The 24,850-nt window shown below is 44.8% G+C and overlaps 1 protein-coding gene across 3 annotated transcripts in view; it reads right to left on the bottom strand.

The window, feature by feature from the left end:
• The window catches only part of LOC138282511 (oxygen-regulated protein 1-like), an 896,912-nt gene that overhangs the window by 682,744 nt on the left and 189,318 nt on the right, over positions 1-24,850 (bottom strand). Inside the window, exon 1 of one of the 3 annotated variants that reach the window (XM_069220188.1) lies at positions 24,423-24,528. The exons of the other annotated variants lie outside the window; for them this stretch is intronic. The gene's annotated coding sequence lies outside the window, so the exon portion shown is untranslated. Of the gene's footprint in view, positions 1-24,422; positions 24,529-24,850 lie in introns of those variants that run through there. 3 annotated transcript variants of the gene reach the window in all.

The raw sequence follows: 24,850 nt of genomic DNA, 5'->3' as shown, positions 1-24,850 counted from the left end.
GAAGGCCATGACATCAATCAGCTTTAGCTTGGCATCAGTCTCAGTGAAGCCCTCTATGTCCAGACTTAGAAACTTTTATTGAAGTTGGATCTCATTCAAAAAGTTAAACCAGCAAGCTGAGGCCAACTGGTGATTCAACGTTAAATGCTACAGCTTCAACTGTGACCCCAGTCTCCCTCGATTCTCCAAGCAGAAAGTGAGTATAACGTTTTTAGGTTTTGCATCCTGCAATTGTGGAGAGGAGGAGTACACTCTAACACCAGCCAATGGTTCTGGACCTGAGTGCACAACTTGGGAGTTAGGACTCATTTCAGCAAAGACTCCAAGACAGGTCCAGTTGGAACTGGTCAGCTGGGCAGCTGCAGGGAGAGAAGCCTCTGGAAGTTACTTGTGTCCCTGTAGCTCAAAGAGGCGGTCAGCCAACTGAACCTTAAAGTCACTTCTAGGGTCCAGGGTAGTAGGCAAATAGGTTAAGTCTTCTCTCAGGTTCTTCGGACAGCAAGGCAATCTTCCTGATTCTTCACAGGTTCCGGAGTGTTCCTATGAAGTACTGGGTAGACCACATTTATGATCAGTGCCAGCCTGTGGGTAGGGCAACTCGTGGTCACTCCCTAACCAATGGGATAAAAGTTCCCAGGGGTGGCCCTACAACTTTTGCAGCACTTCCCATGTTTTTGTTTTACTGTATCCAATCCCACAGTACCCTTTGTTTGCCAAATGCAACATGGCAGAACCTTTCTTCTCCTGGACAGAGCTCCCTGTACCTGCCCAGAGGTGTGGCTATGATAATGGGCAAAACCTCCCTTATGGACACACCAAACCAGTTCAGTTCTGGGACAGTTCCCACTAGGTTTGTTGGCAAGATGTCTAGGAAGACAAAAGGGAGGCAGAACTAGGTGTGTGCTACATTTTCCAGTGACAGACTAGGAATCCTTTGAAGCCTAGAAAGGGGCTTGACACAGCCCCAAGGCAATGCTGCACAAGGAAGAAAAATACCTCCCCACATCCAAGCCCTTGTTCCACTGTCTGGAAGCAATGCTCATTTTACCACAGGGAAGCCACCAGCAAACAAGTGACACTGGAGAGTTTTTTTTGGCTCAGGCAGGAAAATGGCAACTCTCTAAAAGTGTAATTTGCAAAATAGCAATATAAAATCTGATGTAACCATTAGGTTGGATTTTAAACTAAAATGAAACAAGTTCTTGAATTATTTTTCTAGATGCTCCCAAACTAAAATTAAGAATGATAAGTTTTTATACAGAGTGTTCTTCTATAGAAGAGCCAGCCTTGCCTCAATGAACAACTCTTTGGAAGTTTTTCACTGCTAGAAAATGTAAGACATTATATATACATGATTTTAAACTTCTGAATTGGTTTTTGACATTTATTCATTATTGATGTCAGTCCAAGTACATGCAATCAGTCAAACAGCTTACACATCATTTGAAACTGATAGGAATGAACATGCACCTCTTCTCCCTTCTGGCACTCAGTGTACCAGGTTATGACTCAACAATGTTAGCATGCTCAACTATCTACTATTACTGCCTAAATCATGAGTTACACACCTTCCATCATGTTGACAGCTCTCGCCAAGTAAAAAGAAACAAACATACATTATAGCTAGTAACCCAAACAGTTGCTCAGTTGGTATGCCCCTGGAGTCGGTTGCCTAGGTCAACGGGAATATCATTTAGTTCACCTTTGATTCTTTGCTTGGCAAGGATGGGGTGGTACCCAAGATGGCGGTGCAGGAGGAGGCCAGGGGAGTCCCCTGCAGGGTAGGTGCTCATGCTAAAACGAGTTCATGCCTATGACAGACCATTGTCCCAAGCCACCTCAGCCTAGGAGTTGCGGTGCAGGAAATTGGCTACAACCTCTGCCCACAAGTCAGCAAAGGGTCACCTGTGGACCCCGATAATTCTCTATGCACCATACCACTCCCTCTGCCAAGGCCCAGGTCTCCACTTATTTTGGCCATTGACTGTGTGGGGGCCTCAAAGGAGGTTTTCAGTGGCATGCAATATATCTGCAGGCAGTTCCAAGGGTCAAGTCAAAGAAACTATTGCCTGCCTTTTCCTCCAGTCTTCTTTTATATAAACCCAGCAGGCATATATTGGCTGCCTAGAGTTGCTGCCGGCCTGAAGTATGCTTCAGGTCCTCCTTGACCTGCACCCAAAACCGCTTAATGATGGGGCAGGTCCACACAAAATACAAAATATACATGTTCTACTTTTTAAACACAATTCACCCTGCCCTACAGACATTTAGCTTCTACCTTAGGGCTGACTTACAAGTAGCAAAAAGAAAGATTTAGGCCTGGCAATCGTTCTGTTACTCCAGGTTGAAATAGCTGTTGAAAACTGCTATTGCAAGCCATTTAAAACTAATCTGTAGTAGCAGGCCTGGATACATATCTTACTGCACTACTTTAGTGGGAGTCACAATGAGTGTTTTAACCCACTAGTAGCATTTAATTTGCATGCCTAGGTACATATGGTAACAGAGACTAGGGACCTACAAGTAAATTAAATTGCCATCCAAACGGATGCCAATTTGGTCATGTTGAAAGGGAGAGCACAGGTACTTTACCACTGGTTAGCAGGGGTCAAATGCTCAGAGTTCTATAGTCAGCAAAAAACAATCAAGGTAAAAATCCAGCATCTCCAACCCAGTCATCTCAAACAGCAGTCCTCCATGTGGATTATTTTGCATCAGCACACATTTGAGCTAAACGGCAGATGGGAAAGAAATTATCTTTTAAGAAAGAGTGATTATGGTTCACAGTTAGTTATGTGATCAGTCTTAGTGTAGGTGACAGAAACTCACAAAATTGTTGAAATCCTCAGAATTAACTTTGCTAACAGAAAGCAGAAGGGGGCTATGTTACATCAAAGGGGAAGACCCACTGATATTGAGGAGTACATAGAGGCAGGGGAACACCAAGACAGTGAAGGCCTGATTTAGAGTTTGGCAGCAGGGTTACTCCTTCACAACGGTGACGGATATCATGTTCTCCAAAATCTAAATCCCATCATGTCCAATGGGATTTTGATTTCAGCAGGCAGGATATAAGGCAGAATATATGTCACCGTTGTGAAGGAGTAACCCGTCCGCCAAACTGTAAATCAGGCCCTAACTAGCCTTCAGCAGCTATAAAGGAGAAGAGTCAGGTTAGTACCAGCCAGTGGCCATCATATTGTTGAGAGGAATATGTCATGGTCTACTGTGTGAAAGGCATCCAAAGGTTTTAGAAGCAAGAAGATCAGTAAGAGTTATGAAGTTAGAGATAGGGATGTGAACAATCTCAGAAAGATGTGGGGACAGCTGAAGGTGACTGCAGAAGTTATCAGCAGTGAGAACAAGTGTAGGTCTGTTGAAGGCATGCATTTGACGCTCAATTGCATCTTAGCGACTGAGCAATTGTTTTTAAACCCTATCTGTACTGGCAAATGTGATAGAGGAGCTACACTTTTTGGCTCAGAAAACAAAATGTTATATGCTTTAATTGTGACAACAATTATTGTAATTTGATCAGCTAATGTAGGGAATGATCTTGAGTATCTTGCAATTAGAATGAAGATCCAGAAATTGTGCATAATTCCAACATAGTGTTGGTCTCCAACAATACATCTTCTTCTATCCAACAATATTCAGGTACTCCTCTCAAAATAAATCGTGCCTTTGTGTTTTGACGCTTGCAGTCAAGCAGCTGTGAGGTCTCTGCCTAATGAGATGTATTCTTATTTCACCTCCGTTTGCCATTCTAATTATGCAGTTTACCACAGAACCATTGTGTTGCACAGACCGCAAAGTATTGCTTATCTCCATGCTGGGAAAATGACCTACAAAATTAGTTTAAAGTGAGATGAACCTTATGTGTTAATCACTTTTTCAATAGAGAAAGTAATATGTAATTCTACATTTTCTGTAAACCATGGTCATTTTGACACCCACTCTTACTATGCAACCTTAATGAGATTATTTAGAGTTGGGCCGGTGTGGGACTGGCCCATCCTTCCTATTTAGACTGTATCCCTACGTACACACTCCATAAGTGGTGAACAAGACATCTGTCAATATCTGTAAGATATACTGGTCTACCAAACTAAGTGACCTGTTCATTTTCTATTAGTTACTGGTAATCTTCATTACTCCTGGTCCTGCTGTCCTCGTCCCATTCATCACTAAGTGGCAATAACTATTTCCTCGACAGAAAAAAAGAACATGAGGAATGCTGCGAAATCTGTACTTACCCAGCATAACGCCTGCATTACCAAGCCCCCAACAGAAGGCCTGTGGTACAGGAGGATGGGAGGGGCAAGATGAATTGGACGGGCACAACAGGACCAGGAGTATTGAATATTACCGGTAAGTAATAGAACATTATCTTCAGGTCCCTCTTGTCCTCGCCCCATTCATCACTAAGTGGAGAATACCCAAGCAGGCAAAATTGGCCTTCTGAGAACTAGGCAGAATCAACACAAAACCACAAGAAGGCATACCAGACAATCAATACAGTAACCCAAACAAGTAGTGAGGGAGAAAAAAACAAGATCACACCCTACTCCGGAATCCCCAGGCCAAGGTAGAGGCAAAGCACAAATGAGGAAGAAAGCAACAGTGCTAGACCAAAGGAGCAAAGGAATCCCAGCCAGCAGAGCGGCACAGCACAAGAATGGGAACACACAAAGACTAATCCCAGGAGACTGCAACCATCCACGGAGACCAGCCAAAGATCTCGGCCAGAGGAGGAACACCAGATACAAAAAAGGCCAGAGCAACAAGACTGCCTGAGAGATGGTCACAAAGAAGAACTACGACCACCGAAAAACCCTCTGGGCATAATCCAACTACAACCACAAAGACCTAGGCAAAGGCTGGAAATAACAGTCTGACCCTGAGGGATCTGTGCCCAGGGAACCTAAGGCAGAGATATAGCACTTTGCAAGCAGCAAAACTGGGAAGGAACCAAAGAGTCAAAATACAAAACCACCCCATAGTTTGAAAAAGACAAGAAGGGCCTACGAGCGCTCAGGACCCCCAGATGCCCAACCTAAGGGAGGGCCAACAAAACGACCACGGAAAAGGAGAAAAGAGGAACAACAGCTTCCTCCAGAGTCACACAGGAGCCAAAACTAAAGGTCTGTAGAAGCAAGCTCAAGACCCATAAAATTGGAAAAAACAGGCCAAGACACAAGAGGAAACAAAGAAAACTCTGGAGAAACAACCCAGCCTCTAAAACCCCAAAGAGACAGGAAAGCCGGACTCCCAGCCCACTGTGCAACCAAAGTGGACATCGCCAACACCACACAAAATTTGCACACCAAAACTGAAGGACGATGGGCAGAGATGAATCCAAGGGAGAAATCTTCACAGACCCCAAAAGGACCCACAACCCCCCTCTTACCCTCCCCAGTGGCAATTGGAAGGGAAACAAACAGCTGGTGACCAAAACACTGCACAGCTACAGCCAGAAACCAGGGAAGCCCCAGCACAGTAGACCCTGCCCTAACATGGACAAAGAGATAGCTTCAGCAGAACCAGAGCAGAAAAGAAACAGACGGGAAAGAGAAGCAACCACAGTCAACCCCTTGGGAATGGGAAACTATGACCTCCAGAGCCAACAAGGAACTATTAAATACTACCCGGAGATTGGTCTGGAAGTGAGGCAGAAACTGGGCAACAACGCCTCCGAAGGAAAGAAGCAGACACCAGGGCCAGAGGACCGACAGAACCCACAATCACCATGGACCCACCTGAGGACAGCAGGCACAAAGAGGAGAAGGAGACCCTGGAGAAAGAAAGCAAGTAGAACAAGTAAGGAACACCACACCACCTGCACACTAGCTGGGGGATGGCCACTGAGAAAAAAACTCTGCCAGGAAGAAGAAAACACCTGGCTAAGGGCATTTCCCTGCCTACTCTTGGCAACTTCACTGCCAAGAGAGAGCAAGGCAACACCCACACCCGGCATCGAACAGAGGAAAACAATAGGAGGGGGGACCAGGAACGAACACCCCCGAATATAAAAAAAAACAATGTCACCTGGTAGGCAGAGAGTGCCACCAGAGGGGAACCCCTGCCCAAAAGCACAACCATCACCACCAATGGTATCCAAGAGAAGGACCAGCAGGCCCAAATGGATAAAGCCCTGAAGTAGTCCTCTCAAGTCAAGGAACAGGCAACCATAGCAAGAATCAAGGGTGGGGCCGGAAGCAAGGGAACCCCTGCAATAGAAAAGCCGGAACAGCCACAACAAGACCCTCACCAGGATCAGCAAGTCAAATGCCCTGAACGAGGAACTTGTGGAAACAGCAGAAGAACCCACAAGGAGCGAGGATGAAACTTGCTAAGAGCTGAAAAAACAACTACGTGAAGAAAAGGAGGCACCAACCCCGTGCAAAGAACCATGCAAAAGCTGGCCCCCCACAAAAGGCAGATCCGGAAAAGGTACCAGGCATCAGGCCAAAGAAGATAGAAACCTGGAGACCAAAATACACCAACCGCACACTGAAGGGGCCGCTGAGGAGTCCCCTGAGACAGGCCACGAAGGAGCCAATCAGTCATAGAAGGAGACAAGAAAAACTCCTGAAGAAGAAGGAGGACCACCAGTGGAGCCACCATCCCACTGGAAACACACGTGGTGGAGACCGAAGGCAAGCCCTGAAAACAGAAATCACCACGCAGAGGCAGACGATCCAGAATCCAGAAAACTGAGATAGGTATACATAAAAGCTTGCACCCTGCAAACCAGCCCCATATGGAAAAGTCTTTCAGCACCAGGGGAAGAAAAATGTTCAAGACTCTCATCCTGAAAAGGACATGCCAGACAAATAGGCACAAAGCTGACAAAATGCACACCAGGCAAAAAACCCACGACACCCGTGGCCTCTGAAAGAATGGAGTAAAACACCAGACTCCATACCAAAGCAGGCAACACCCAAACAGCATGATTCCACAGAAAGGAAAACACCATGTGTCAGGGCCATCAAACAACTCAGGAAGGACAGGCATGGACCCGGATGCACCCCATATTCGGAGGAAGGTCACATGACCCACACGCCTGAAAGAGATGTCAACCAGGCTGGGGAACAACCCAGGACTACCCCCCAAACCTCAACGTTCCCCAACAGAAAGGCAGGTCCCCCACACCGGGGCTGGCCCTCAGGCATCAGTACCCCCACCCCTGTAAACAGGACACTGACCCAGAGCATACACCAAGCGCTGCCCGGGAAGCAGACAGGGAGGAGAGACACCCATGACAATAATATGTCACCCCAATATGGAAGACCCATAAGTACGCCCCGCCAGGCTGGCCACCAAAGAGCTGGCCAAAAAACTAAAAACCCGAACAGGAGCACACCATTCCGACAGATCAGATCCCGCTAGGAGAAAGGACAGGCTCAGGAAAGGGACGGATCAAGGCTTCAAAGGAGATAAATGTCCAAAGACACACTGGGGCAAAATCATCAACTCACAGCAGAATAATCTGGGACACTGACCATCAGGCTACAGCTGACTCCCAAAGAGGCAGTGGGAAACCAACAGCATATGGAATGCACAGACGGCGTCCCCTACCCGCACTAACCAGGTCTGACCATCCTAAACTGCTGTGAGCAGACTACACCAGGTGCTGCCCGGATGTCACATCTGAAGGCTCCAGAGCCCCAGGACCCAGCCATAACCACAAAAGTGGGGAACAAACATAGACCGAACAGGAACAGAACGTTCTCATCTCAGAGTGAGAGTCTGGGACTGCCCCCAGAACACCACGGAGAAGTCTGCCATGCAAAAGGAGAGGAAGAAAAATAACTTGCACCTCACCATGCTAGTGACAGTGGCCATGTCCAGTACACCACAGACAAGCTCCGAAGCCCCAGCTATTAAAAGGAGGGAAACAAGATCAGACATAGGCTGAACCGAACCCCCACCTCACAGAGTGAGGGTCCAAGAACAGGAACTGACCAAGGGCAGATTCACATTGCAGGAAACACTGCAACAAACATTACTGAGACAATATAATTGACTGTAGAAAATCACAGTGCTGCATGTGTCTATTAAAGACAGCAGCCTGCGATGAATAAGAGGGGAACATCTACAGACACACGCGGAACAGAACCCTCATCCCTCAGTGTGAGGGCCTGAGAACGTGACCACTGGGCCATGAGTCACTACTAAAAGTCAATGAAAATGATACCCTGTCACACCAACATCCGACACAAAGGAACCATGCCTGAGTATCCAGTAGCTGCAGAAGAAAGCAAGCGTGACACCAATATATGAATTGTAGTAAACACTTGGAGGGGGAATAGAATGTAAAGGTGGGGCACCTTCATAGCCACACCTTGAACAGAACCTGCGCCTCTCAATGTGACGTTCTGTGACCATGACCACCACACCACAGACAATTCAGCCATAAGGACGAATATGCAAAAAGCAAAGCCACGACTAAGCCAATGCAGGTCGCCGGGCACATGACATCAGGCAGCGACTGCCACCATAACTGCAGCACGACCCACAGAGCAAGAACAAATACAGGCCACCAAGCGTTTCTCACCTGAGGATAACCGTAAGGCCAGAACGCCGGTGAAGCAAAACACTGGCAGCCGAGTCAAAAAGCTCACACACTCAGCAACCACTGTGTTCCAAGGAGGAAGTAAGGCAAGCTCCTGGCTTTCCGCTCCTTTCACACAGCTCTCAGCTGGCCAGGAGAAGTGCAACCCAGACCGCCTCTGCACACCAGTTAAACAAAGGCTGCCCAGCTAACAGCGAGGCAAACAGCCACGCTACTCCAGCAAGCCCAGCAGACTGGAATGTAGCGTATCTGGAACAGCTGTCATCCAAGACCAGCAGTGACAGCATACTCATGTCTTCGTCCTGTCGGAAGACAGAAAAAGGAACAGGCGGAATGGTGGGTAAGTGCAGATTATGTACTACCAGAGGGAGGGGGTGGGGAGCGGATATCCCAGCATTCCTCATTTTATTTTTTCTGTTGTGAAGACAGTTATCTCCACGTAGTGATGAATGGGATAAGGACTAGAGGTACCTGGGGGTAATTCTTATTCTTTAAGTATAGGTTTTCTATGCCACCCCCTGTTCGCAGGAAGTGATCTTTTTGGTTAGGGAAAACAGCAATCAAGAACTGTGCTTAATGCACAAACACATTTTATTTTTTTTCTCAATCTTATTTTATTTATTGTTCATACTGGAAACCAGTTTTCCCCTGAGATGTATGGAAGCAAAACTACCTAGGCTCTAATTCTGAGTTCATAGGAAAATTCTGATCCATGACCAACACAAGTTTGCATAGGGATTGAAAATCTAAGATGTTGTAAAACACCCCACACCCGTGCAATTTTCACCTCAGAGTTACAGCAGGTCAAATCTTCCGAAATGTATTGGCAGAAAATGCCTGAAAAAGGCTAGGTATGCAGAGTCCAATGGGTTAAGAATATAAAGAGTACGAATGTTATGCCTCATTTCTGAGTGGAAAAATCAGAATAGGCAAAATTTCCCTCATTCAGAGAATATCATGCTTCAAGGTAATGGTATTCAGTAGATGCAGTAAATGCAACTTTTTTCCAACCAATTCTTAATCAGGGTCCTAGACAGTGGCAGCTGCTATTGATGGTAAGTGTGTGGGGGGAGGGGGATGTGGAGTTTGGGCAAATAAAAAAAAGTACTTACTTGCCGCTGCCAGCCACCGTCTCAGTCTTCATCTACTCTGGTCCCGACTTCTTAGTCCCCAATGACTTGTACACACTGCGCAGGCTCCCAGATGCCAATTGTTGGACTTTTTTTTGCTTATGCAGGGTCATCTCCAATCTTTTTGCCTCCTGCCTCCTATTTTTTCTGACCTGTTGCTGTTGGCTTTTGAACTCTGAGCACTTTGCCACTGCTAACCAGTGCTAAAGTGCATATGCCCTTTGTGTAAATTGTATGTAATTGGTTTATCCATGATTGACATATTTGATTTACTAGTAAGTCCCTAGAAAAGTGCACTAGGGGTGCCAGGGCCTGTAAATCAAATGCTACTAGTGGGCCTGCAGCACTGGTTGTGCCACCCACGTTTTTCACTGTTGCAAGGCCTGTCCCTCTCATAGGTTAACATGGGGGCTACCTTTAAATCTGATTAAAGCATAGATTCCCTTTGGGAGCGGATGGACATGTGGAGTTTGGGGTCTCTGAGCTCACAATTTAAAAATACATCTTTTAGTAAAGTTGATTTTGAGATTGTGTGTTTGAAAATGCCACTTTTAGAAAGTGTGCATTTTCTTGCTTAGACCATTTCTGTGACTCTGCCTGTTTGTGGATTCCCTGTCTGGGTCAGTTTGACAGTTGGGCTGGTTGCACCTCACACTAGACAGTGACACAAAAGGAGCTGGGGTGTAGTCTGCATTTCCTGATGAGCCATCTGTGCTAAGGGGGGTGGGTGGGTGGAGTGGTCACTTACACCTGAAAGGGCTGAGCCTGTCCTCACACAATGCAGTCTCCAACCCTCTGGTGAGTGTCTGGGGCCTGGCTTGGGCAAGGCAGGATTTCACATTCAAAAGAGACTTTACTTTGAAGTAGGCCTACTTCAAAGGAGAAATTGGGTATAAGAAGGGCACCCAAAACTACAGACTTTAGAAACACTTCTGGAACCAAGAGGAACCTCTGCCTGGAGAAGAGCTGAATAGCTGAGGAAGAAGAGCTGACCTGCCTATGACAGTGCTTTGTGGAGCTATCCTGCAGTTGATGCTTCTGCCAGAGTAAGAGGGCAAAGAATGGACTTTGTGTGCTTCCATCTTGAGAAGAAATCTCTAAGGGCTTGATCTAGAGCTTGCCTCCTGTTGTTTGAAGGAAGTCTCAGGGACAGCAAAGACTTCTCTCTGCCAGCACCTGGAGTCTCTGGAGAGACTCCTCCTCTGCCCTGTGGTGCCCATCCACTTCCTGGGACCCTTAAAGGAGAAGCTGGTAGCCTAAAGACAAGAAAATCCAAGCACAGAGCGCTGTGCGGGGAAAAGATTGACGCAACTCCGATCTGCGGCTGAAAAAACGACGTGCGCCGGCTCCGCAGCTGAGAAAATGACACTCGCAGGAAACGCGACGGAAGAATCTACACACGGAGCAGGAGAAATGACGCACAGCTTCGCTGATAGAGGCTGGGAGATCACAACCTGCGCTGCGGGGTTTTCGGATCATCGTGCGGCTGGATTTCTGACTCACGTACCGCCGCGCGGAGTTAATTTTGGCGCACCGTCGCCTGTGCGGGGTTATTTTTGACGCACACCAGTTATAATTTGACGCTAGCAGCGCTAGTGTGTGTTTAAAACTACTTAAAGACTCTTTTTGCATTTTTATTGATAACTTGACTTGTGTATGGTGGATTTTTGTTGTTTTGGTCTTGTGTTGTTTAGATAAATATTTCCTATTTTTCTAAACCTGTGTTGTGTCATTTTGTAGTGTTTTCATTAAGTTACTGTGTGTGTTGGTACAAATACTTTACACCTAGCACTCTGAAGTTAAGTCTACTGCTCTGCCAAGCTATCAAGGGGGTACACAGGGGTTAGCTGACGGTGATTCTCTTTTACCCTGACTAGGGTGAGGGTCCTTGCTTGAACAGGGGGTAACCTGACTGTCAACCAAAGACCCCTTTTCTAACACCAATCAAAACACTGCTCTCATGTTGGTAACACTTTTTACCAGCATGAGAGCAGCGCCATGATTGGTCTGAGTGGGCTGGTTTAATACTCGCTCAGGGCCTTGGAGCCTGTGTCTCTTCTCCACCCAGCTGTGCACCATAGTCAGGTGGAGATATCGGTCTGTGAACAGCCAACCAAACAGACAGGCGCACTTACTGTGTGCACTACTCTTCCTCCCCAAGCTGTCATAATGGCCCTGCCTTAAGAGATTTGGCTGGCTCTAGCGCCGTGAGAAAAATAAAATGATAATAAAAGAGTTTTATTATCATTTTACTTTTCATGTTTTCCTCTGCTGGCTATCAGCAAGTGAGGGGGGGGCGATGCTCCTCTGCCCTAACAGAGAAGCCGCTGCTGGTCCTAGACTGTTAAAAATATGGCAAAGCAATTTGTGAAAATCAATAGAAATGTTGCCATATTTATTTGCCTTTCAAAAAAATGACTTGCAGAACTCTGCAACTTTTGAAGGCAACTCATGAATTCACCACCAGCCATCTGAATGGGATATTATCATAGTCCAATATGGCTTCAATCAAGGTTTCTACTACTATTTTATAGTGACCTGTATTGCAGGAAGGAGCCACGTGCCTTTTGATGGAGGCAATATGAAGTCTGTATTACCAGCCATGTAAGCACCAAAACACACAGAAATGAACACTCAATTAAGCATGCATACACACACATGCACATTTGCGCCGACAATGACTGCTATAGATCAGGCAGCAAGCAGGATGCTTTGGACACTTTTCGCTCATTTGAAAGCCTAACCCCTTGGAAAAACTGAAAATCTTAGACCACCCGCGGGAGTGTTCAAACATGAGTGGTTTGGTAAGGCATCTTCAATACGGGAAACTGTGCATCTTGGAGGGCATCTCAGCTATTTTGTGTAATTATAAACTGGATCCATAGCCAATCAAACTTATGCCTCTTAACTGAGGCCATCATTCAAGTTTCAAGTTTATATTTATTTATGATTAGAAACTCTAAACGAGGTCCACATAAAAAGAACATAAGAATTAAATACATAAATAAACAATCAAATAACTTACCCAACAAACAAGGACTCCACCCATGAAGTGTATCATGATAAAAAACTCCTTAACCCCTTACATTAAAAGAATTCCCAAAACACCCCCACCCTACTAAGTTAATAGACAACGCACCATAAAACACAATCTTCAAATTTCATATGCTTAAAAAAAATATAAGAAGCATTTATAAAAGTTGAAAATTGTAAAACATAACAATTCATTGGGAGGATCATACAAGGCTCAAAGAGACTCTGGTACAGATAGTATAGAAAGCTAGAGACAAATGGGTCTTTTGCCGAAACGAAACAAGGGATAGATAGGCAAATAGAACATGATTTAAGTCTTGGGTTTCAACTAAACAGAAGTTACACTCCTTAGCCGAACCATGCCATTTTGCCAAAAGAACATTCATAGGAAGCAATCCCTGGCGAAGCAGCATCCAAAAGCGCCTAACCCCATATGGTAGATTCCATGTGATATAAGGTTGTGCTTTTTTTTTACTATTAAGGAGTCTGCTAAGTTCAGAAAATATCTCCTTTTTGTACAACTTTCTATGTCTAATCAAAAGCTTAAAGACCACATAGCCTGTTTCAAGACAATTTTCAATTGAGAGGGGGTAATAGCCAGGACCTAATAGCAATCTAACTCCAGTTTTTCTAAGGCGTAGGAGAAATTCTTACAGATGGTATACCTGAAATTGTTGTTCACCAGAATTTCTTTCCTCAGGGAGGACCTTAAAGTATTATCCTCACTCCTTGTGAAGCAAGTGACCCGGGATATAACCCCTGCTAAGCCCTGAACGAACACACTTCTTAATCCCAGTTCCAGCCTTAAGGCCGCCACAGAAATTTTCTAAGGGTTTTACCTTCCAACAATTAAAAAAAAAAAACATTTAGGGAAATCAATCAATTCCAAACCATATAAGAGGGATGCTGGAATTGTTGCTTGACAGACCACTAAAAAGTATGCAAAGTGCCTTCTACCAGTGGCCATATCCAAGGCCCCTAAGCCTCTTGCCTGACAGCCTGCTTTGGATTTATTATATTCTATGTGCGCTTAGTTGCTAAGATTCTCACAGACTACTTCCCCAAAAAAAGTATAAGAATTCACAATTTCCAGCTTCTGAGTGCCTCAGGACCAGTGAAAATTAGGGGACTTCATTTTTTTGTTTCCATGGAAGCATATAACTTTGCTTTTCGAAGCACTCACCTTTAAAAAAGTGGGCCTCAGTATACTGTGACAAAAACTGAACACAGTTATTTAGGTTAGGCCTTTGGGGTCAAGTCCCAAATTATAATATAATAAGCAGCAAACTGAATTTCCGTTGATTTGCGGTGGAAAGCCCTGGCTCTGGGAAAGGTAAGAGGAGAGATCTGAAATATATAAAGAGAAGAGCAAAGGCGCCAAGAGGCATCCTTGTTTTAATCCATTCCATGTAGGTATCTCTTGGGCTAAACCTTTGTGCCCCCCCAAATGTATTTTACACCAAGTAGAGGAGTGAAGGGCTGTCACTAGCTTGAGAAGAATATCAGGCATACCCAGGTTAGCCAGCTTTCCCCAGAACAAGTCTCTATCCACTTTATCAAAAGCTGTTGAAAAGTCGATAAATGCAGCATAGACCACTCCACCACTTACTTTCACATACTTTTTGGTGATAACTTGTAACGCTGCAATATTATCCAAAGTGCTATTACAACCCCTAAACTCAGTTTGCTCCAGAGGAATGATATTGTTCTCCTGAGCCCAAATAGATAGTCTGGAAAGCAGACATTTAGCAAAGATTTCCCCCACTGCGTTCAGGAGGGCGATCTACCGGTAGTTGGCTGGACAGTTACGATCGCCCTTCTTTAATAGAGCCACAATGATACTACCAACCCAGGAGGGTGGGATACTTCTGGAAATGAAACACCTTTTAAAAACAATGAATAAAATCTTACTCCATGAGCAAATATACTGTTTTAATAACTAAATGGCTAATTCATCAGGGCCCACTGCGACGGAGTGGCGCATAGCTCAAATAGGCAGCTCTATCTTTACTGTAGGAGGGTCAGTGGATTGTGACCCATCACTTTCAGGAAGCCAGAACAATTCAATCCCATTTGATACATAAAGGATGGAAACTAATTCAGTCCAACGAGCTTCAGATATGGCTACAGAGGAAGAACGCATTCTTGACCCGCAGCCTTCGCCAACCAATGACCAAATCTTCCATCATTCATTGTAATCCAGGCCTTCAGCCTCACAATAATATCTGCTGGGGCTCTGATCACTTAAGCCAGTCTGAAGTAACTTTCTTTCACTGCATCCCTATTCAAAACCTAATGAAGATTCTATACTGCTGGCTAGAATAAAGATGTCCTTTGCTCACGGTATTTACCAGTATTCTGAGAAGTCACTTATACTTTTCTTTAGTGTCTGCAGAGTTTCCCAGTATGATTTATGTTTATATTTTTCGATCACTCACAACATGAACAGGTTCAGATGATGGCCATGAATACTGTTAGGCGAGGGACATTACGTATATCAACAGAAATATTTGAATGTCACTTATAGTTGTAGGTCCAGACCAGAAAGTGAAGCTGACATGGAAATATTTAATGCTGTCCCTAAAGATGTTGTAAGCATAGAGAGTAAACTGAACCTCTGCAAAGGCTTTGAGGGGGGCGACATGCCCCCAAACAAAAACAGACCTAAACAGGGTGATTTTAGATCTGCATTAATTTACTAGTCCCAGGTAGTGCAAAAATATCTATAAAACACAGAGTGAACTCTTGAGCTCTCTGTGCCTTTCACAGCACAAGGCACACTTGGAAGAAATGGCTGATTCCATTGGCCTCCTTTTGGAATCCTGACATGGGAGAAATCTTCTCTGGATAGAGCCCTGATGCATTGACCGAGAGGAGGAATGACCATGGTGCTTGGTTCTGCCATTACTAGCTCTGGGGTGGCAGTAGAGACTGTGCATGGAGCATGGGCTGAGCAAGTGCCAATATTGCTAACTGAGGATTTCAGGACTGGATAGGCAGCCTTCCAAATCATCTGTAGGGGCCAGGATGTTTGTAGAAATATGGAACTAAACTACAAACAGTGCTAACTGAATTTTGCAGCAAAAAAAGCCACACTTAGCACATTCGAAGCAGTATGACATTTGAATGTATATTCATTAATGTAAAATGAAATATGTCGTTGAAAATAAAGGTTTCAGAAAAAAGCAGAACCATTCAGCAGACACCACTCAATATGATAGGTAACAGAAGTGACACCACGCGCCATTTGCCCTCCACTTTCACTCACACACAGTAACACAAATAAATTCACACTTACATACACTCTCTCGCGCACAGACTCTCACCCGCAATCACACACACAACATAAATTTAAAAGCTTTTTTTGCTTATCTCAGCTGCAATAGAAGGGTACCAGCTAATTGTAGTCCATTTTAATTACACTAATAGTGAAAAATACATCATTTACAGTGTAATAGAAAATCAACAGAAAACAAAGAGTGGCACTCCAACTGGTTTCCATAAAGATGAGCTGCCACTGTGTTGCTGGCACCTAATTTCCCACCTCTGAGGCCAGGGGTCGCAAAGCGCAAGCCAATAGTCACAACTACAACCCCTGGCGGCCCCTAAATGACATCTATGCTTGCTGCCTTTTGTTAGACTTGGCATCCTTGGCGTGGTCTCCCCTAACTTTTTGCCTCTGCTTCCCAGGTTCTTGATGTGTGCTGGACTCTGTTTTTGCTGTTTTTTTATACTCTGGGCACTTTACCACTGATAACCAGTGCTAAAGTGCAAGTGCTCCTATTTAAAATGTATGTGTAATTAGCTTATCTGTGATTGACATATATGATCTAGTAGTATGTCACAAGTAAAGTGCACTAGAGGTGCCCAGGGCCTGTAAATCAAATGCTACTAGTGGGCCACCCACATTAGTAGCCCCGCAAACATGGCTCAGACCTGCCACTGTAGTGTCTGTGTGTGCAGTTTTAAACTGCCAATTCAACTTGGCAAGGTTACCCACTTGCCAGGCCTAAACCTTCCCTTTTCATATATGTAAGACACCCCTAAGGTAGGCTCCAGGTAGCCCTGTGGGCAAGGTGCAGTGTATGTGAAAGGTAGGACATGTACTGTTGTGTTATATGTCCTAACAGTGAAATACTGCTAATTTCAGGCTTCACTGTAGCAAGGCCTATCTCTCTCATAGATTAACATGGGGGCTGTCATTAAATATTACTAAAGTGCAGATTCCATTTGAGAGCAGATAGAAATAAGGAGTTCAGGGTCTCCGAACTCACAATTTAAAAATACATCTTTTAGTGAAGTTAGTTTTTAGATTGTTAGTTTGAAAATGCCACTTTTAGAAAGTAGGCATTTTCTTGCTTAAACCATTCTGTGACTCAGCCTGTTTGTGGATTGCCTGTCTGGGTCAGGTTGACAGTTGGGGTGTTTGTGAATCCCTCTAGATAGTGAGACAAAGGGAACTGGGGTGTAGTCTGCATATCCTGATGAGCCATCTGTTCTAGAGTGGAGGGAGGAGTGGTCACTTACACCTGCCCTCTCACAATTCAGTCTCCAACCCCCTGGTGTGTGTCTGGGGCCTGACCTTGGCAAAGCAGGATCTTGTAAACAACAGAGACTTTCCTTTGAAGTACGCCTACTTCAAAGGCAGAAAGGGGTATAAGTATTGGACCCAAAATCCTTGAAAATTAGATCACTCCTGGAACCAAGAGTAATCTCTGCCAAGGAGAAGAGCTGTAGAGCTGAGGGGGAGTGCTGCCCCAGCCTGTGACTGTGCTTTGTTGGTCTATCCTGCAGTTGCTGCTTCTGCCTGTGAAAGGGGACAAAGACTGTACTTTGTGGTATATTCCTGCTTGTGAAGAATCTCCAAGGGCTTGAACTGAGCTTGCCTCTTGTTTTGAAGTCTCAGGGCCATCAAAGACTTCCTCTGCCAGCACCTGGACTCTCTGCTGAGACTCCTGCCCTACCAAGTGGTGCCCTATCCAGTCCCTGGACCCTTGAAAGGTGAAGTTGGCAGAACAAGAGCTGAAAGTCCAAGCACAGAATTCTGTGCGGGGAAATTTTTGACGCACCATCTGCAACGCGGCTGATAAACAATGCACCACTGGCTTTGTGATAAAAATCGACGCTCCACCTGCATCACGGCTGGGAGATCGACGCATTGCGGTTGGAGGAATAACGTGCAACACCCGCTTGCGGCTGCTGATAATGACGCAAACCCCATGCAGCATGGTTTTTCTAACACTGTGCAACTGGATTTTCCATGTAATGTCCCTGGGCATCAAAGTCAACCCGACTTTGCGTGGATCCAATTTACCCCGACCAGAAATCGACGCATTGCTCTCTTGCGAGGTGGAGAACCGATGCATTGCCGACCTGACCAGAGAAGTAACAACGCATGGCCTCCCTTGCAAGGAAGGAATCGACACATCGCTGCCTTTTCTGACGCACGCTTGCCCGTGCAGCTTTATTTTTGACACTGATGAAGCAGAAAATGAAGGTTTTACATTTATTAACGCATAAACGTAGTGTGAAATAATCATGTGTGACTTTAACCGAACTAATAAAGATTGTACGGGGACAAAATGTGCCCTCAGAGTAGTTTGCCAACATTTATAAGCGTGCTTTATATAACGTGGTGTATTAGAATTGCACTAATCCGACATAATCGTAAACGTGTGCTATGATTTGCTTGTTTGAAATGTTTTAGCTTAACATTACTTTAGTGCAGGCTTCGGCCTAGTGGCCTGGTCTCACGGTTTAGATGCTCGTATTTTTCCAATGTGCTATTAAACGTGTACTTTTGCTTGAAGCTGTATTTTTCCACTGAGACCGTTCACATGCTTATCTTAAGGTTTCGTGCCAGCCTGGCATATTTTCTCTTTACTCCAAGGTCGATCTGCAGGTGCGGACAATGGAGGCTCTGAAAGTGAGCTAATTGGTATAAAATGTTGCAACTTGCGTACCCATCTCCAAGGATAATGTATGCTTAAGTAAAAGCTTGAGAACTGTCGTTTCTGATTGGACAATTTGAAGCTAACCTATGAACCCTCCAATGGAAGACCCTACTGTTTTTGAACTGTTGTCTATAAAAACCAGGTGCACGAGAAGAAATTAGGCCATTATTGGACATCGCCCATACCCGCCATTTTGCAGACTTCGTAGCTATTATGGCCCACTTTGCTGCGACGCCATTTTGAAAGAGACTTTGATGCTTTCTCTAATCGAGAGAAAGAGACTTTAAATGATTCTTGCCCTAGAGACTTTAACTTTGATCCCTTGCATGAAGTTGTAGTTTTACCTTGCCGCCGTGAGGCAATTGCCCCGTCCACCCCTGCCCCTTTTGCCCCGTCCCATGCTGATCGAGAAACGGTACCCATGCTGACCGAAGAACGGTACCTGTGAGACGAAGACTTCCTTGTATGCTGATCGTAATTGGTAAATATGAAAGGAAAATTGTAAAATTGCATTGTGTTTCCTTTAGGTAACCAACTGCTGATTTTGATAAGAGCCCTAGTTAGGAGTTTTTCTAAATTAATGTTGCTAAATTGTTTTTGCATGAAGTCCCACATGCCGATGCTAATTTGAGGTTAGACGAGGATTCCATATGTCGCACGATGCAATTGGAGATCTTGTTATGCTGACTAAATGTATGCAATTAGTTCGTTACAGATTATCGTATTAGTGATTTGCATTGCTATTATCGAATGCCTTGTGATTCAAATGCTACATAGATTGCACTTGTTTCGCCGTTATGGACAGCTATTAATGTTCATATATGTTTATCATTTGGTGTTGAGACACATCTATATTGTGCTAGCTTTGTTAATATAGGGAAATAAAATTCACTAACTTTGAATAAACTGGTGTGGTTATTCCTGACTGAAAGGTCAGGGTTCGCCGAAATGTATTCTGGATTAATTGTCAAGTGTTATGTTGATCAAGGTATTGCTTATGTTCGTTATTAATTATTGATTTAATGAAATTGATTGATTAAGAGTACGGAGAGTCCCACTTAGTCAAAAGATTCATCGGCCTAAAGAGCGTCCAAACACAGGTAAAATTACTAGTACGGACCGCTCTATCAACACTTAACAGGTAGTTTGTGCAAAATCATAATTTCCATTGTTGTCTATGGAGTAAGACTTAGGGGGTCATTCTGACTCCCGCCGGGCGCGGTCACCGCACGCCCGGCGGGAGCCGCCAAAATACCGTACCGCGGTCGGAAGACCGCGGCGGGTATTTTGAGTTTTCCCCTGGGCTGGCGGGCGGCCTTCAAAAGGCCGCCCGCCAGCCCAGGGGAAAACGACCTTCCCACCATGAAGCCGGCTCGTAATCGAGCCGGCGGAGTGGGAAGGTGCGACGGGTGCTACTGCACCCGTCGCGTATTTCACTGTCTGCAATGCAGACAGTGAAATACAAGCGGGGCCCTCTTACGGGGGCCCCTGCAGTGCCCATGCCACTGGCATGGGCACTGCAGGGGCCCCCGGGGGCCCCGCGACACCCCCTACCACCATCCTGTTCCTGGCGGGCGAACCGCCAGGAACAGGATGGCGGTAGGGGGTGTCAGAATCCCCAAGGCGGCGCAGCGAGCTGCGCCGCCTTGGAGGATTCTTAGGGGCAGCGGAAAACCGGCGGGAGACCGCCGGTTTTCCTGCACTGACCGCGGCCAAAGCGCCGCGGTCAGAATGCCCTGCGGGGCACCGCCGGCCTGTCGGCGGTGCTCCCGCCGACCCTGGCCCCGGCGGTCTAAGACCGCCGGGGTCAGAATCACCCCCTTATTCTTTTAAAAATTCATATCTTGATTCAGACAAATATTTCCTATTTTTCTAAACTGGTATGGTGTCCATTTTGTAGTGTTTTCTGCTTAGAACTGTGTGTGTTGGTACAAATACTTTAAACATTGCTTCTGAAGTTAAGCCTGCCTGCTTGTGCCAAGCTACTAAGGGGGTATGCGGGGGGTAACTGAGTGTGCTTCTCCTTTGCCCTGACTAGAGTGAGGGTGCTTGCTTGGACAGGAGGTAACCTGACTGCCAACCAAAGACTCAATTTCTATCACCTTGTATGATGGAAGTCGTAGGTTTGTAAGGTAAACGTTGCTCCTTTTCATAGCAGTTAAAGTAGAAGCACAAATTAGCATTGTGCCCACCAGGCACACTACTGCTCAAAAGGAAAATTTAATTTAACATGTAGCCACACAGTTCTCCCACACCAGAACTGCGACAATGTTCAAAATCAGTTTTGCCACAGCTGCAAATATGTAACAGAAACATGTTTGCACGACAGTTATAAATAGTTGGGTACAGGGGCTTTAAGTTTGGTATGGTGAGGTGTTATGTCAGATTTCACCAGAAATGTTACACAAACATACAAAAACGCACACATACTCTGTGCCTCAATCTGTTTGGGAATACTTCAAAAATGTTGATTATTTCACAAAATAATGTGCTTTCTCTCACTTAGTAGAACTAATAATCTTGATTCCTCTCCCTTTCCGCCATCCCTGTTCCCCTCTTGTGCACCAGCTTGTCGTATAATGTATTTCAACATTATGTGCCAGCATGATTGTCGGGATAGCTGAAACTCACCCCCCCACCTTAATCTTACAGACCGATCTATGTCCCTGACAATGCCACGCACACGGCAATCGAAACCATAAAGGAGCATAGTAACATTTTCATTATATTGTTACAGGGCTTTGCATAATTATGTTCAATCCTTGTATAGTACCTTGATAGTGACCAAGATACACTTTCATCATAAAGGTCCTTCAGGTTTTGCCTCTGCAGAAACTATAATGATCCACAGCTAAATATGATTTCCCCATAATCATGTATGTGATGTCATTCTATATTTCAACAACAGCTGTGACAATATATTTTTTCCTTCTACTTCAAGACTGTGGGGGAACTGTTTTGAGTGTAGTTTGGGGTTGTTACCATCACCAGCCCCTCACATATGAACTGGAATTGAGGAGACAAAAGCAAACAAAAGTGAATTTCTGTCTGCTGTCTGTTCTCTGAATTTAGAAGTGCTGAGGAGTGGACCTGCTTCTTCTTGTACACAGTCTCTGGAAGAGTTCTCTCAAGTCAGGAAAGTAGCTCTCCTATATTCTCGAGAAACTGAAAAGGCTGACCAGATGACCACTTGGGAGTAGATTGCACTGTACCCTGCTCAAGCTCTGGCCAGAGAGTGGTTGAGCCTGCCCCCAAAAGTTTAGCTTTAGCCCAGACCATAGCAACTCCTTTCAACTGTTTTGCGGCCATGCAAGTGACCAGTAAGACGTTTTCCAGTGACTTCACATGGTAGGGACTTGACATTTTTTTGATGTTCTGGGGACTAGAACAAAGGGCCATATGTACTAAAACATTTTTCCATAGACATAGAATGGGTAAAAACCTTTGATACATCTGGCCCTAAGTTCCAAAGCTTCTTGAAAAAAATGAAACCTTGACAAGCCAAGATTTGTCAGTTTCTTCAGTACTGAGCTATTTGGAGCAAAGTCTAAATTTATGCCTAACTGTTGAAAGGAACTATTTGAACTTGTCTGTTCTGAGTTGGCTGTACCTAGATGTGTGCTTATGTGTTTTCTGTGTAGATTGATGCCAGACAGTTATGTCTGTGTGTGGTGCCTATGTATGTTTTGACTTCAGTGTGCATGATGTCTCTAACAGTCTTTCAGTGCCTCCATGTGTGCATGTGTCCTTGTATTTGGTGTGTCTTTGTATGCGTGCATTAAACAAAAGAGAAAAACAGTTGCTTTACCAGTGCTAGTTTTTCATTATCAGCCATTTATTTGTTAACAGTTCATTAAAGCTAATACGTGGCAAGGATGTATATAAATAATTTGTGGACTTTTATAGGTTTAAGTGAGAAAAGGCCAAATTAATGCAATTCATCACAAGTTCATTGCTATTGGTGTCAGGATTTATTGAGAATGCACGAGCCACAGGACAACATAGAATGGATTTGTAGCAAGGTGGCCAAGTGTCACCCTAAATTAAAAAATATCGATTCTTGGCCTTGATTGGTCTCTTTTCCCTCGATGAGTATTGTGCCTCTCTACTGTAAGCCCCACCTCCTTGTCTGTTCCGGTGCCTGCAGAGCCGACTCTGGGCTACAATGTTTCTAATCAGAGACGTGATAACTAGAGTTCTGTGTGCATGCTTATTCCTTTCTTCTTCCCTCATTATGTATGATCTCTTTATAACTAGAACTTCCAACAATTTTCAAACATGGATTGCATTTAAAACAAAACAACAGAGCAGGAATGTGCAAAGTACCTCTCCCCTGGCTTGAATGTACTTCCCGTTGGCCTAGAGCCCTGATACTCAAAGTACGGCCCGGAGGCCGCATGCGACCCCCCCTGACCTTTACATGTGGCCCTCTGGTGTTTAGCAGCACTCTGCTGCTGTTTACTCAGATAGATGCTATCAATAAAAAAGATGTTAAAGAAACAGGCTAGTGTTTATTTAAAGGCCAATTTGAGTTAAAGAAAGGAAGTAACTGTTAAGTCCTGCATCACTTAACTTTGGGAGCACCTTCATTCTTAAAGCCAGCTTGCAGCAAAGTGTAAACATGTGATTAAGTCTCTTCAAAATTCAAAAAGTGCATTTAATTCCCAGGCAGAACCTTTTCAGTTTAATACATCAGATTATATCAACGCATTGAGAAGTATTGTTTTAAAAGTGATGGTTTTCAAACATGAATTTAGAAACATCAATTCTTCCCCCTACCCTGACGACAATGCCACTAGCAAAAATGTGGCAAGTAGGTTGCCACGTGCACCCTTAAAATGACCTGGGTTCCTATTAAAAACATTATAGTTTTTTAAATCAAACATAGGAGAAGGTTTTGTACATTGGCCATCCTGAAGTCATGTATTTTTGTTAGGTCCTCTTTATGTGATAACGAAGGGAAAAGAAATAAAAGTATTGCCTAGGATCACACAATTTGATAAAGTGGGAAAGCCGGGATTAATCCCAGGTTTTCTGGTTTCACATTGTGCAATTCAACAACTACATGTATATGCTTTGCTTCCCCTACACACACCTTACCATCAATGCCCCCCACATCCCAATCCCTGGCCAGACCACACCTTTTGGCCCCTGGGAAAATGTTTGTGAGTACCCAAGGCCGGGAGCATGTATTTTCCAATTGCTTCATTATCTGTGTGTTGTAGTATTAGCAGTGCTTTAAATGGGCCGGTACTGTCCGGTACTGAGTACCGGCACTTTTTTATTTTGAGACGGAGAGTACCGGCACATCTCAAGAAAAACTTAATACTTTGAATTGGAGAGTACCGGCACTTTTGGAAAACAAGCAGGTACTCTGGCACAAACTACCTGCACTTTATTTTTCCCATTTCAAGCACTGAGTATTAGCAATCATTTTTCAACTAAACACTAACAGGCTTTTACAATATTAAATATAACTGAAACTCTTTCTGAGTGCACTCGGCTGGATTTAGGGAAGTGCCGTATAATTAAGACGTCATTCAGAAAATCTCCAATTTCCGAAATGTAAAGTACAGTCCAGAGTCTAAGAGGCTTTCTGTCGCCGACTCCACAGACAGAACAGGGACGAGGCGCCTCTCTAGCACAGTACAGAAGCGCCTTCGACACCTATACAGCCAAAGTCACATTTCACAATCTGGATTCCCCCGCTCACATCTCTGTACTCACCCACCACAACTCATTTTCGGCGCGTAAATGAAGAATGGCGCTGCAGGCCTGCTGTCACCCGCGGAAGGAGCTATCCGTTGTCAAGTTCCAGCAGCTACACAGGGCGGACACTCCGAGCACTCAGTCGCGAAGCTGCAAGCGCGCTGGGACATCAAGCCCTATTTGCCTAATCGGGTCTCAGGGCTACTCAGGAGTCTGTCTGAGCCACGGCCAGTCAAGGGCCGGAAGACTCAACAAACCTCGTAATGTGGCTGGGGGGCCCGGCTCCTTCACTCGTGCCCATGAGTGACATCCCTGCGAAGCTGAAACGACTTTACTTCGATAAAATAATTCCCCTGCTCAGATTCTCCATCTGTACGGTGTTTTTTTACTTAATCCCAAGTCTTTTTAGGATCCAGGGAAAAAGCATTACTTTTTTATGTGTTTTT

The sequence above is a fragment of the Pleurodeles waltl genome, chromosome 2_2 (assembly GCF_031143425.1).
Source record: "Pleurodeles waltl isolate 20211129_DDA chromosome 2_2, aPleWal1.hap1.20221129, whole genome shotgun sequence".
NCBI classification, from domain to species: domain Eukaryota; kingdom Metazoa; phylum Chordata; class Amphibia; order Caudata; family Salamandridae; genus Pleurodeles; species Pleurodeles waltl.
The sequence above is the reverse complement of the archived record's forward strand: the minus strand, read 5'-3'. Positions and strand labels throughout refer to the sequence as shown.